This window comes from Corvus cornix, chromosome 8 (assembly GCF_000738735.6).
Source record: "Corvus cornix cornix isolate S_Up_H32 chromosome 8, ASM73873v5, whole genome shotgun sequence".
NCBI lineage: Eukaryota > Metazoa > Chordata > Aves > Passeriformes > Corvidae > Corvus > Corvus cornix.
In genome coordinates, this window is record NC_046338.1 from 27,414,266 (window position 1) to 27,429,492 (window position 15,227).

Below are 15,227 nucleotides of genomic sequence, written 5' to 3' on the forward strand. Positions count from 1 at the left end.
TTAGCTCTTGCCTGTCTAAATAACCAACAGAAGAAGCAGCAGTGGCCTTGTTTCATTTCTGATGGCACGCTGGATGTTTAGCAGTTGAACTACCTTAAGGCTGGCTTTTGCCACGTATTTCTGGATGGATAATTCTATCCACTGCTGGATAGAACTGGGGGGTCTTGCAGTACTCTGTCAAAGACCAGAGAGCCCAGGAACACAGAGGTGGGCAGGAGGCTGAAATCGGGGGTGTTAATGTTCTCTAACAGCCAACTCAGCCCATTTTAAAATGAAGCTTTTTGAGCATTTTGTCTGTGTAGAATAATTGAGCTGTAAGGATCCCTGCTGTGGACTGAAAGCAGTATGCAAACCAAACCTCGGAGTTCTGCCAACAATTACCTTTTACTTGGCACACTGCCCAGAATTAAAATCTTGCAAAATTTTAGTCTCCATTTCTCTGGTAGATTTCTGTAGCTACTTAAACAACCAATAAAATAAAGGAAAAAAAGAGATTATAAAAATGTTTAGATTATGGACTAAGCATACATAATGGTCTGGCTTTGGTTCCCTTCTCTTTCCCCAAATACTTAAAGAATAACAAGAGGAAATACTAAAAAAAATCAGCAATTTAAACAAAAGTTGTGAGGTCAAACTCTCCCTTGCTCCTCCTTCCTTGCCTTTATCGCTGGTCTCCACTTGGCTGCTGGCCCCCATCCAAAGGCACTGGCTGCATTGTTAGTCCATGGACAAGAACAATACACCACAAAAAAGCTTGTGGGGGGCTTAGTGATAGCTTGAGCCTTTCCAGAGTTTTGCCTTGTGCAAAGCAAAAATCCTCTGAAAAGAAGGAACAATAAACCAAAGTTCATGTGGAATCACAGAATCATGGGATGGTTTGGACAGGGAGGGACCTTAAAGCCCATCCAGTTTCACCCCCTTCCATGGGCAGGGACACCTTCCACTAGCCCAGGTTGCTCCAAGCCCCATCCAACCTGGCCTTGAACACTTCCAGGGATGGAGAGAATTTCCCCCCAATATCCCATCCATCCCTGCCCTCTGACAATGGGAAGCCACTCCCTGTGTCCTATCCCTCCAAGCCCTTGTCCCAAGTCCCTCTCCAGCTCTCTTGGAGCCCCTTTAGGCCCTGGAAGGGGCTCTGAAGTCTCCCTGGAGCCTTCTCTTCTCCAGGTGAACACCCCCAGCTCTCCCAGCCTGGCTCCAGAGCAGAGGGGCTCCAGCCCTGGGAGCATCTCCATGGTTTCCTCTGGCTCCAAGAGGCTCACGTCTTCCTTGTGCTGTGGTCCCAGAGCAGGATGCAGTGCTCCAGGTGGAGCCCATGAAGCATCAGCCCCAAGTGTGGTCACCACTGATGACAGCTGTCACTAGAGTGAGCTGCCCAAACCACAGCTGTGTCTGTATTAGATGTGTCTGCAAAGGAGAGTGAGGAGAAGCAACTTGGCAGGGCTGTAACTGCACCTCTGGGTGAGGCAGCGGTGCAGGAAAGACACCAAGAGGGGCGGTGCACAGGGCTCTTCTTGCCAGTAAGCTCTCACAGCAAGGAAATGGGATTCGAGTTTGAATCTTCAGTTTAAAGGGAGCCCAGTGGCAGCTTGGCCTCAAGTGAGCACCTGCACCAGCAGGTGAAGGGCAGCCCACCAAGCGGGAAGGTGCTTAGGAAGAACACTCTGTTTGAAGACAGGATGGGTAGAAGTAGCTGCCACTCAGTGCAGTTCCCCTAAATGCTGGATTTGCCATGGAAAAAGAGTCAGTAGATCCTGACAGTGCTCCAGTGTCCTGGCTCCTGAATGTTTCTGCTGTCTGCAAAAGCCTTGCATGGCTATAGCCCTGAAAATAAACACAGCCCAAGTTGTAACCTCATTCCGCATTCTGGGAGCACAGGCAGCCAACACTAACTGTAGCAATGTGGAGGCATTGTAAGGGGATTTTCTAGTTTAACAAGGAACTAGTTCACTGTGGAGGCTGGTATCCATGGCTGGGATTGAGGTAGTGGTGTGACACAAGAGAAATAAAGGGAAGCTGTACACTTCCTATCCAGTTTGCTCTCACACATCTAATTAGAGAGGACTGGTAAAGATTATACTCCTCGCTGATTGAAGGCTGGAGTTGCTGACATGAGTGACAGCAATCAGATTTTCACTCATGTTGAATGCACTAGCTACCAAAACCATGGAAGCTCAGTTGGCCACTCTAAGTCTCTGAGGTTATGCAAAATATAACTTCAACCAAAAAACCAGCTGTTCTCGCCCTGTTTTAATGAGATGTTTTCACACTCCTTGCTGTCGGGCGCCCTCTCCTGCACGTTCACCTCGGTAGCTGTTCCGGTGACAGAGAATCCCTCCTCCTCTTCCTCCTCCTCCGGTAAAATCATTCCATACAAAAGTCTCTCCTGACCCCGCACACCTCCCTGTTTTTCAGATACCCAAATTGTGGCCACTCACTACACTACAGAAAGCTGCCAGGCAATCGTAGCTTGCTAATGAAGAGTTATCAGGCAATTCGTTTTCTTTACAAAGCAAAATCATTCCAAGTATCCTCAACTTAAAATCATAGAATCCCAGTCTGGTTTAGGTTGGGGGGGACCTTAAAGATCATCTCGTTCCACCCTCTGCCATGGGCAGGGACACCTTCCACTAGAGTCAGGTTGCTCCAATCCTTGAACACATCCAAGGATGGGGCAGCCACAGCTTCTCACCACCCTCACAGGGAAAAATTTCTTCCCAATATTCCATCTAACCCTGCCCTTCTTCACCTTAAAGCCATCCCCTTTGTCCTGTCCCTCCAGGCCTTTGTCTACAGTCCCTCTCCAGCTCTCCTGGAGCCCCTTTAGGCACTGGAAGGGACTCTGAGGTCTCCCCGGAGCCTCTTCTCCAGGTGAACATCCCCAGCTCTCCCAGCCTTTCCTCATAGGAGAGGTCCACTCTACTCATCTCCATGGCCCCATGTGTTGGTTTTGCAGGGCCTGGTTTTTGGCACCTGGGGGGCCACAGAGGTGGCTGCTGTGAGAAGCTGCTGGAAACTTTCCCCATGTCCGACAGTGTCGCGATAGAGGGGAAACCCAGACGCTCAATATGAGTGATCAGCAGGAATCCGATTTATTGATTGTACCAGAACTCCTTATATATTAACAATAATAGGCTTTATGCATATTCGTAACGGTGCATTCTAAGTGGTTCACGTCCACTAAGCTGATCCTAAACCTCTCCTTAGACCCCCTTTTGTGGTCAGCAGTTCTGCTTTTTTCCCTGGCCTTCTAACCACAGATGTCTATTGTTATACTGCCAAAACCTAACCTTGCTGGCTCTGCAAATAAACCCATAGTTCAGCAGTAAGACTCAATGGTGGTTCAGTTATTGAGCAAGATACATGTAATATTCTGTAACTTCAGTTGTTACACAGGATGTGTGGTGCATTGTCTTATGAGACCTTGCTCAGCTAGCTGCAAGGGTCTATGTGCCCATTCTCACGTAGCCAGCTTCTCAAATCAGTAAGCTGCAAAGAATCTGTATATCCCGAATCTATATGTCCCTTTTCACGTAACCAATCCCTCACACGACAGAGCCAATCCCTGATGGCTCTGAAGATGGACAAGCTGCTGGCCAAGGCTGGGCCAATTACAGAGGCTGGTTATCTGTGATAACAGATTGAAGAAGGAAATCAAAACAAAGTGTGCACAGACATTTTTTTCCTGGCCAGAGAAGAGGAGGAGGTGAGAACACCTGAGGGGAACAACACGGAGGCACCGGAGTCAGTGGAGAAGGAGGGACACGAGGTGCTCCAGGCACCGGAGCCGAGATTCCTCTGCAGGCTTTGGTGAAGATCGTGGTGAAGCAGCTGTGCCACTGCAGCCGATGGGAATCCACGGGGGATGCAGAGATCCACCCACAGCCCCTGGGGATCCACGGGGGATGCAGAGATCCACCCACAGCCCATGGGGATCCACGGGGGATGCAGAAATCCACCACAGCCCACGGGGGAGGTGTCCATGCCGAGCAGGTGGATGCCTGGAGGAGGCTGTGCTCCAGTGGGAGACCCGATGGAGAGAGGGTGCCCCGCTCCCAGGCTGGAGCAGCCTGGCCTTGGAGGAGTGCACCCCGTGGAAGAGTGACCCACGCCGCAGCAGTTTTGGGGGGACTGTGTGCCCGTGGGAGGACTCACGCTGCAGCAGGTTTGGCAGGACCGCTGCTCGTCAGAGTGGACCCACGCTGGAGAAGGGTCACGGAGAACTGTCTCCCGTGGCAGGGACCCCACGGGGCAGCAGGGGAAGGGCTCCTCTCCGTGAGCAGTGGAAGAAAACCTCGTGTGGCAAACTGAGCAAACCCCCACGCCCTTTCCCCTGCGCTGTCGCTGGGAAGGAGGGAAGGCTAGGGGAAAAAGGTCTTTTAAGGGCTTGTTTTAATTCTCATTATCCTCTTCTGACTCTGTTAGTAGTAAGTTCACTTTGTACCTTTAAGTTGAGCCTATTTTGCCCTTGGAGTGTTTTCTCCCGGTCCTTATCTCAACTCATGAACCCTTCATTATTCTTTTCTCTCCTCTGCCCAACTGTGGCAGGGGAGGGTGAGTGAGTGACTTTCGTGGGTGCCTGGTGTTTGACCGGTGTCAAACCACGATGCCCCATCATGCCCCTTCCAGCCTTCTTGCTGCTCCCTGTAGTGAGGCAGCAATAACTATGTCAGTGACTGTCCCTGCACTCTGGAGAGACAAGAAGAAGCAGGAGATTTGGTGTCTCAGTTCGAAATCTGAGTGTTTTGGCCAGAAGGGAGTTCAGAGAGGTGGGATGCCTCCTGACAGCAGCAGCTCAGCTCATCCAGCCAAGATTATCACAATCACCACCAGCAGCTCTGGAAATCTGCTCCAGGTATGAGTCCTCTTGCCCTATTGTGACAGAGAATAACCCACCTTTTCATCTGGAGAAAAAAATCTAGGTTCCAACTCCTAAAAAAGGCAAAGAATGGGGCACAAACCCTGAGAAATTTAAGAATTTGTACAAGAGGAAACAAGGAGGGGCTAACACTGAATCACCACACTTCTACATCCTCCTCTCATGGGCTGATTACCAAACCACTTTCTCTCCTGCTTCCTTCCTTCTTGTATTTTTTACACTCTGTCAAGTTGTTCAGACAGCTTTCTCATCCCCACTCTGTGTTCCAAGACTTCTCTTTATCATATTTTCCTAGTTTATCATCAAAAAACTGCCAGAAACTAAGGGAAATTATGTCCTAGAGAACACCAGAGAGTGCTTTGACTTTTGGCCAATGCTCTGCTGCAACGTTTATGGTATTTGATGCATATGTTTTAGAAGACTTTTTATTGTAGGTTGGGAATGAGGAGTAGATGCCTGTTTTCTGTAAAATTTCAGAGATAGTGGCTATTCATGGTCTGTAGGTGCCTTTGACAAGTCCTTCTGCAGGGTGGCCTGTTTGAGTCTTCTCTGATCAATGGCTACACTATACTACTGTCATTTATTTCACAAGAAAGGACATTAAAAATTTGGGTTTGGTTGCTTTGTGGAATCGGGTGTGTACTCTACAGTTTCATTGTCCAACAACTCTGAATCCCTGACTTGTTTAGATACAGATGATTTTTTTTCTCTGTTCCTGCTGGAGGTGTTCAGGACCAGGATACATGCCAGGCCTGGAAGTTTGTGAAAGTTGTTCCTCCACTTGTGCTGTGGATTTAGGTCCCCCCTCCCCATGCACGCCAACCCACCAGACTTCTGCAAAATCAACCACTGAAAGCAGTGGGAAAAGGAACCCACAAGGTCTCATGAATTGAAACTGCCTCCTGTGAGATTTACTTCAGCATACCTGTTCCTGGAACACAACAGGTAGTTCTCTAAAGAACACAGAAGTATGGAACAAAGCTCCCAAAACCGCCTGCTTTCTTATGGTAGTCAAACCATGGTATCTATTGACGGTTTCATCCCACTGCCCCTTACCTTATGGGTAGAGATGCCTGGAACGCCTTTCAAACAGTACTATTTAAATTGCTTCTGAGGTTTGAAGTAGGCTTGTTTTAACTTGTTTTTTCAAGGTACTGTTTTCTATTGTTGCTAAATTATCACCAAAAAACCTGATTTTTGTGGCACCTGGAAAAACTAAGACATTTAGATTGAATTTAAGAAAGTTTTACAATGGGGGTGCTGAGGCCCTGGCACAGGGTGCCCAGAGAAGCTGTGGCTGCCCCTGGATCCCTGGAAGTGTCCAAGGCCAGGTTGGATGGGGCTTGGAGAAACCTGGGATAGTAGAAGGTGTCCCTGCCCATGGCAGGGGGTGGGATTGGGTTAACTTTAAGGTCCCTTCCAATCCAAACCAGTCTGGGATTCTCTGACCAGAGCTATGTTGCCAGCTTAGTCAGTTCAGAGGCATCTAAGAACAGAGAAGGCAATGCAGAACACCTGAAGTGGGTGCTCAGAGCAGACAGTGTGAAAAAAATCTCAGCTTAATGTCATGAGTACAAAAAAAGGCTTCTTTGAGCAGTAGTCACCTTTGAGCATCCTCCTGTTGTGCATTCATTGCAATGTCTGTCATTCCCAGTCACACCAGCCACATAATAGAGTTCTTCAGCGCTTCTAATTTTTATTGTCATTGTGCTCCCACTGTTATGTTAATTAGATTAAACCAGACTCCCACTGAGGCTGTAACAATGATAAACATTGTAGTAATCTGTCAGCTCTCTCTGAAACCACTTTCCACGGCTTTGGAAATGTGCTGTCCCGACAGACCACACTGCTGTGTATTGTAAATAATCTGCTTTGATCACACTTGCGCACATACACTGTAATAATCAACACTAAAAAATAAACTCCTAATGACTCACAACCTGAGGCACATTATTGATCTTTCCAATCAGCTACCATGCAGGGGGTCATGGAAGCAGAATGTATTAATGCTGCCATTTTTAACTTTACAAGACAAATATTGTGGGGAGAGAGGTCCTGCCAGAAATCTAAAATGATTGTACATTAATACTCATCATTTTCTTTGTCTGGAAAGATTGGCTTGTTCCATCTTTTCCTCTTTGCCTGAAATAGGTTCTAGTCTTTCCACTGATTGTTTTAAAGATAGCAGTAAATTCTTAACAACTTTTAACATAGACACTCAGTACTGTGGGATTTTGCTTCCAGGCCATTAACTCCTAAATCCATATTCTGACAGATTTCTTCTGAGGAACAAAGAACAGTGCAGGAATAAGGGCTGGACTGCTATTCTTGTCTTACTGTACAGAGACACTCAGCAACACAGCTCTCCTCGTTACAGACCCTGTGGAGAATCAGGACTTCACAAATCCAGGTTCTTTACAAGTGCTGTAGAAACTATTATTACAAGTGGTTCTGTACTTCTCACTAGCCCTGTGCCTCATTTCAGTGAATCCCAAAAGGTCTTCTGCATTCAGTGTGTGTGTGCGTGCATGTGTTGCTGTATGGACTATGGACATCTGCTGTGTCCATAAACCTGCATTACACATCCCATTTCTTCTCCTGCTGCAAATCTGAAGCAGATGTGTGAGGCTGCAGAGAATAGGTGTAGGCTGTATTTCTTCAAATTGTGTTCTTGCTGCTGTTTGGAAGGCAGCAATTTGCCAAAGTGCAGAACCACAGACTTTAGAAGCAAATAACAACAGAGAGCCACAATCTCACTTTTCCATCCCTTGGCCTGAAAATAATCAAAGAAGAAATAGAACCCAAAAAGAGAAATAACGTGTTTTTTTAGACCTCTACCCTAATATAATGCCTGCCCCCAGCACCTACCAGATTTGCAGATCCCAAATTCATAAGGCTGGCAACTGTGATCTTGGAAAGAAATTCCAACTGCAAAATTCTGCTTAATATGCTGGGCTGAAATGGGTATGCAATATGCTCCAGCACTCCCAAATAAATCAGAGCTCAGATCTATAGAACCCAAGGGCTGTCCAGGCTGAAGCAGCAGAGTTAGGGAACTCCCACCATTTAGAGAACAGAGCTGTGTTATGAAGAAATGGGCACAGCTGCTTTGGTGAGTCACATGTGGGTTTGGAATGAGGACCCAGCTGGCAAACACCTATTTTCCATCATTTCTTGAGGTCACTGCTGAAGTTCAAGTAATGGAAAAAACAGATGAGTTAAAAGCAAACCTCCCTAAGTTATGTTTGAAACACACAGCTCAGGGGATAGTCTTGCACAATTTAAGTAGCCTCTGGAAAGTGTGGCACAATCATCCACTGAGCTTCTCTACTCAGGGAAACAGTCAGGTTGGGGATCACAGGCTTTGACCAGCTACAAAACAAGGTAAGTCTGTGCTACAGGAAATCTTTTAAAATAAGATATAAAAAGAGGGAAGGAGTAGTCATTCATTTCCTGTAACTGATACTTAAGCCAAGAATTACTAAAATGTATCCTGATTATTTTTTTCCAGGATTTTTTCCCTCTTTTTTTTCTCCTTCTGCCATCTTCTCTTTTTGCCTTCTCCTTATCCTTGTCTCTTTAAAAATATGCTTTTGGTCACTACTCGTAAAGATCAACACAACAGACTAAGTCATCCTCATACTTATTTACCTTTTGGGTGATTTTCAGTGCAAGCATAAACCTTCCATGATTTCAGCAAAGGTTCTTGGTTGGGCCGTTTACTGGAAGAAAAAGAAATCTGTTCTTGCAGAAAAAAAAAAGTCTGCTTGTATCTATCTCATGCTCCACGAGAGGGCACCAGATAATTATCTTAAATATCACCCAGGCAGCTGTTGTGTACAGGCTGTTAATTGCACCTAATTAGAGATCAGTATATGTATTAATCAGCTACAAGTCAGGCCTCATTACAGAAACACTCAGTGGCACTGTTTTCATCTATACTCAGCCTCCAGCTCCTAGTTGGATCCCATGAAGTTGTGTGCAGGTATTGCTTCTCCCCCCGAATACTCTCCTATTTCTAACCTTGCTGCTGTGCTGTCTTGTGTCACACACCTAAAATATGCACATATTTAAAATATTGCCCACAGCCCTAGCATGAGAACAGCCAGTGTTAAATTTGTTTGCACAGCACAATTTTTTCACCATGAATGAAAGTTCATCAGTGCAAGAGACAACTTTGCTGTGGGTTAGTCTCAGCCTGTAGTTAATCCCACAAACACCTTCCATGCCTCGTAAGTCTTTGACTTTATCTTCACAACATTTTCTATGTAGTTATTTCTCCAAAAACTATTTCAAAACACTGTGTACAGAGCTTCCCTTCATTTGGCAGGCTTTAATCATCCTTGTTTCCTTACTACAGAGAGCAGGACATTGTTTGCTGAATGACAAATGAAAAAGTTGTAAAAAGGGTTTAATCCTGTCCCTATTTCAGTTCAAACCACCTCTGCTAGGCATCAGAGCTGAAGCATTCTGCTTTCTTTGCCCTGACACTACTTAGGCCCTTCTGAAAGGATGTGCACAATATTTTGAGGAAACAAGGTAAAAAACAAGATTTCTTTCCCCTCAATTCACTTACTATGATAAAAGTAGTAAACAAGGAGTTACAAGGAAAACCAGCTGCAGTTTGATACCTAAGCTGGGTTCTGTGTTATTCACTGCCCCCTTTGCAGAGCACAGAAGCAACATTTTGTTGCTTTCCCCTAGTTACTTATAATGAGTTCCCACTCTTTTGCCTTTATCTCCAGGTCCTGGGTTTCTGGGAATGGAAGAAGTTAGCTTATCTTTTGCAGCCTGAATTTGGAATATCCATTGGCTACAGGGGACAGGCCATACACACAGCACCCCAGAGGGACAAGGCAGCCACGTGTTAGGTGTGCTACTCCCATCCTATGGAACAGAGGCCATATTTCATGTCTGTGTAGTCCCACCTGTGTTGGGGTACGTGGGTAGCTCTGAACACTGGCACAAAGGTGGCACTTTGGGCAAACAGCCGTTGTCTCCTCAGCTCTGGTTTTCTCTGGCAGCACATGCAAGCAGAAACAATTATTACCTTTGGTTTTGTAGTGGCTGAACAACATGTTTTAGATAAGTGGAATTAATGCTCTTACTGCTTTAAAGGGATAAAGGTAAAGCCTAAAATAAAAATCCCAACAAATGGAAATATTTGTAATAAGCTAATTATCTGATTAAATTATTACATGCTCTGTCACCCTACACCTGTTAATACACTGTCATAAATATCAAATGCAGAATTAATACCAGCCATTAAGTGCATGCTACCCCTCTCCAAAAGTCCAATTAAGCATGTGTTTACAAACGATGCAACTAATTATCCACCTCTTCTATTTCAGTCAAATGTCTGAATGTCTTAATGTGCCTTGGAGACATTTCCAAAGCTAAGGAGACATAATGTCTTCTCAAAGAACCAATACTCTGAAAACATTGTGAGTTTCTGAGCATCAGCCCTAAGGCTACAGATTTTGTAAATACATTTTTTTTTCAGTCTAAGTGAGTTTGGTGTTTTGCCTCAAGAAATGTTGAAGATTGTGAATTTCAGAAACTTTTTCAGTTGCATGGCCATTTCTGTGATTTGAGGGTGTGCTACTTGGAACTATCCTTCATTTATTAAACAGGCAAAACCCTTTGATCACTGGCTGAAACTTCACTTTATGAAACAGATAATATTATCTTGTGGCTACTCCTCAAATTCTTGGCCAGTTTTGATCTGTGTTTTTACTTTGCTGATACAATCACATTCTGAACCCTGCAGCTGAATGAAAACACTTCTGAGTTACTACCAATCACTGATAGCACCGTCCTGCTGCTGTTCCCCAGCTGTGGTTGTGGGATTGTTCGGCTTGTGCCTACCCTGGAATGCTTGCTGTCCCTGAAGCTGCCAAAGCTTTTGGGCTATATTGCAAGTTTAGAGTTGAGATATTTGAGATGCTTTTTCCCTGCCTTCTTATAAGCAATTTGCATTAAAGAACTTTGCCTGTCACTGTTCCCATCAAAGGTGGAAGATTTGATGCCCCTGCCTGAGCAGACCATTTCTCCATTAATGCTCTATTGGGATCAAGTGCATTGACATTTTTGGGATACACTGGAGAGGTAAAAATAAGTCTTTGACCCTTCCTAAATGAGATCCACTCTTTTACTACCTGCTCCTTTCTCTGCCACTCCCAGCTCATTCTGGATTTACCAAATGCTGTTTTTAGCAGTATCTTTCCCTCTAGGGTCAGCACTGACTGTCCAAATGCTGGCTACATACTGGTTTTAAGTGACTTTTTTGAAGACAAGTACTTAATAATGGCAGGGCCTGAATACTGAAGAGCCTGTAATGTCTCATGCCAAACTTCTTTTTCAGAGGACTACAGCCAATAGAATCCCTAATTTGTACATTTTGATCCTCGAGCAACATGGATTCTGTTACAATTCCCATTTATTCATGTTACCTCTGTGAGTAGTTAATCTGCTCAAACTCTCTCCCTCTCACTTATTTTGTCTACAAACTTCAAAATAAAGCCAGTCTGCAAAGTTCTGCAGATATATCACTGGGGTATTATCTTGCAGCTCTCTTACGATCCAGAAAAGGATCTTTTCCCCTTGATTGCCACTGGGCATTCTCACCAGACTGCTACAGCTCTGGCAGGAGGAAGAGGCACATCACAGTTACAACCACAATACCAATCTGTGCTGAGCAATCTTGTTTAATTTCCCTTCTTTCCCATTCACAATACTGAACATTTTTCATTAAAGATCACGCAGCTTGCTTGCTCTGCTTTATTTTTAAAGACTCTAAATCTTAAACTGTAGCAAAGCCATCTGTCCTGAGCCAGTGTTGGTTCAGAAGAACAACCTCAGTGCCTTTTCCTCCTGCCCCATTGTACCTGAGTTGATCCTGAGCAAAGCTGCTCTGCACACACTTTGTACCCTGCACAAAGGGTAAATGCCTCAGACATCCCTCCTGCTCTACCAGGGACACTCAGCATGGGAAAAGGATTATTTTACTACTTCTAGGGCAGACCTTACCTCATCCTACCAATGCCCATTTAGTTTTCCTTTGCTATCATTTATTTATACCCTCATCTTTCTTTACTGTAATGTACCACAGTGGAGTAATGCACCAACACAGATATTTTCTCCTGATTTTTCCCACCTTTTGCCTCCTATTTACAGTTCCCTGCCTCCAGATTTTTAAAATGTGAGTATTTTTTCTTCCTTCCCTCTATATGCTGGTTTCTGAAAGGAAGTGAATGGGTGACCTTCAATCACTTTAACAGGTAATAAATATTTTACCTGGAAGGACGACATGGAAACAACATGTCTCAGTTGACTGGAGTAATTTTCTTTACTATTATTTTGCTGCCGCAAGGAGCAGAAGAAACGTTTCCATTACAGCAGGAACAGTGGAAAGCAGGAGCTGATGAAAGCTCTCTCAGCTCTCATGCTGCATGGTTCTGCTACCTGCTGCAGAGAACAAAAATGCTCCCAACACAGAGCATTGTATTGTATTGAAATACAGTATTATCCATCTCCCAGGCTTTCTTGTCTGCACTGGAGTGCAGAATCACAGGATGATGGGATAACTTGAGCTGGAGGGGCCCTCAGGAGGTCCCTGTCCAAGCTCCAGCTCAAAGCAGGTCAGAGAAGCCTGGCTCAATAACCTCACAGGAAGGGGCTGGATGCGTAGGGTCCCCAAAGCCTTGCCTGTCCCAGGCTGACCAAGCCCTGCTCCCGTGGCCTTTCCTCTCAGGGAAAGTTCTCCAGTCCCAGCCATCCTGGGGCCCTCCCTTGCCTTCCCTTCCTCCAGTCTGTCAATGCCTTTCCTGGAGTGAGAGCCCCAAACTGAACACAGTATCTGGATGTATGTAGGGAGTGCTGAGCATAAGGGACACGGCCCCGAACCCCTGGCCATGACAGCAGAGTCACTGCGCCGATCAGGGCTCCTGCTGGGGAGCACAGCCCTGCATCTGCACCACAGCTGCCCCCTGGACACGAAACCCTCATGTTGATGCCTTGGCAGGAGGACAGCCTGCACTTGGAAAGTACTTGGTAGCCTTTTCTCACATCCTTAAAAGCAGCAACACCACATTGCAGAGCAAATCCATGCTGCCACTATTAAATCATACAGGAAATATAAAACAAAATCAAGTAAATATTCTTAGAAATATGGTGAGCTGGACACCATTAGCGCAGCTTAAGTGTGTTCAATTTCTTTTTGTGTCTCTTTCAGCAAAAGATTCCTAGAAATGTTTATAGTTTGTTAATTTACATGCCAGTGTATAGTTTTGCATTTTACCAGATTTTTTCCTGTGAGGGTGGTGAGGCCCTGGCACAGGGTGCCCAGAGAAGCTGTGGCTGCCCCTGGATCCCTGGAAGTGTCCAAGGCCAGGTTGGATGGGGCTTGGAGCAAGCTGGGCTAGTGGAAGGTGTCCCTGCCCATGGCAGGGGGTGGAACAAGATGAATTTAAGGTCTCTTTCAACCCAAACCAATCTGGGATTCTGTGATTCCAACTCACCTTGCACTCCATCTGCCTTTGGAGATCTGCCTTCCTGACAACTGCATGCTCTCACTTTGCAAATCTTATTTTTGTAGCATTAAGCTTTTCTCACATAGAACAAATTTCACTAACAGTGGTACATTACTGTCAGAACTTCCTCACTCACCTCAGTGCTGCAGGCAATTAACAAGTGAAGCAATTTTTACCAAAGGGCACTTCTGGTACCACAGTAACTTGACAGACAACATCTTCCTTTCCTTGGCACTGATGAAACTTCAGGAAAATTTCAGTCATTAGTTATGACTAGTGTCATTCTAAAGAGAGGAATGTATCAGAATCTCTTATTCCATTCTGTACCAGCTTTGAATTTTAACACTGAAAGAGCTTAACACAACCCACTTCAGAAAAATAATTCTTTAAGAAACCCAATCAAGAACAAGATAAGGACTGTTAAATCCTGTCCACGCTGACTCCGAGATTTATCTGAGCCATTTGATCACACTTAGAAAACAGAGACGTTATCCCTGACTAACTTATCAACATCTTGTAAGGATCAATTGTATAGGCTGCAGTATAGGTCATAAGGAGTGTGAGGGAGTGAAAGCTACTCCATAAAAATAGTTACCTAGGAATAACCTGACTTAGGCTAGAATGTCTCAAAAATACGTGAAGTTTTGCAAGGAGAGGTGAAAGTCCAAACCAGGACTTTTAAAATATTCTAATTATGAAGACACTAACTATAACACTCTAGGAAAACTTACAATACTTCATACTGAATTGCCTTAAATACTCCATTTCAAATAATCATAATTATGTTGCTGCATGATTAAAGACTGAAGTATTAATTCAGACTCACATCTGATCTCTGTTCACTTTTTACTCACACCAGATTTAATTACACTATAAGTGCACTGCCTTGCTATCGCTATAAAACAGTTGATGCCAAGACCAGTAAAGGCACCTCTCAAGACCCAAAGCTCATAAAACCAATGTTCATTTACCAAACGTTAAAACGCAGACACGGGAAGACAAACGTTTATTTCACGTTAGGACTGCAGAGCGGGCTGGAGATGCTCGAGAACACCTAAATGTGTATTTTTGTACCGTAAACAGAAACACCACAAGTCTTGCTTCAGCTTCGTCCCTTGTCTGAGGGGTGTGGGGATGGCGCTGGGCTCGGTGCCACGCTGCCCTGCCTGCCCGGGTTCAGCTGCTTCCCACAGCCTTCGGACTCCGGGCACGTCCCTCTGGAGCGCTGTCCAAGAGCCCTGGAGTTCAGGGAGCAGAGCCCAGCAGGGGCCGGCCCGATGCCACGCATTCATCCTACGGGGCTGTGCGGTGGCGGATCCGCTCCTGCCCGCAGAGCGGGGAACGAAGCAGCAATAACCCAATTCCTGCAGCCCGCAGGCTCACCTGGCCAGGGACAGCGGGGGCTGCCCGGTGGCAGAGCAGGGAATGAGCCAATTCCTGGCTCGCCTGGCCAGGGGCAGCGGGGGCTGCTCGGGCCGGCCCCGCTCCGGCCAGGGCACCGCCACTCACCCGCCCTCCGGCCCCGAGCTGCGGGGCTCGCTGCGGGAACCACGGAGTCACCGGGGCTGGAAAACACCTCTGGCATCATCGAGGCCAACCTATGCCCAACACCACCCTGTCAACCAGGCCATCGCACCACAGCCAGCCTTTCCTTAAACAGCTCCGGCAGCCCATTCCAATGCCTAATTACCCTTTTCGGGAAGGAATTCCTCCTGATGTGCGACCTCAACCTTGCCTGGCGCAGCTCAGCCGCCCCCGCCCGGGAAGGGCGGTCAATGGAGAGGGGCCGTAGTGCGGAGCGAGCCCCGCAAGGC

The 15,227-nt window shown here is 46.0% G+C and overlaps 1 long non-coding RNA gene across 1 annotated transcript; it reads right to left on the reverse strand.

Annotated features, from left to right (window-relative positions):
- Positions 1-14,402: 14,402 nt before the first annotated feature.
- On the reverse strand, positions 14,403-15,225 carry LOC120410362. Its single transcript, XR_005602439.1, has 2 exons — positions 15,104-15,225; positions 14,403-15,011 (listed from the first exon to the last, which is right to left on the reverse strand). It is a non-coding gene; the product is annotated as an uncharacterized LOC120410362 (long non-coding RNA).
- Between the last annotated feature and the right edge of the window lie 2 nt (positions 15,226-15,227).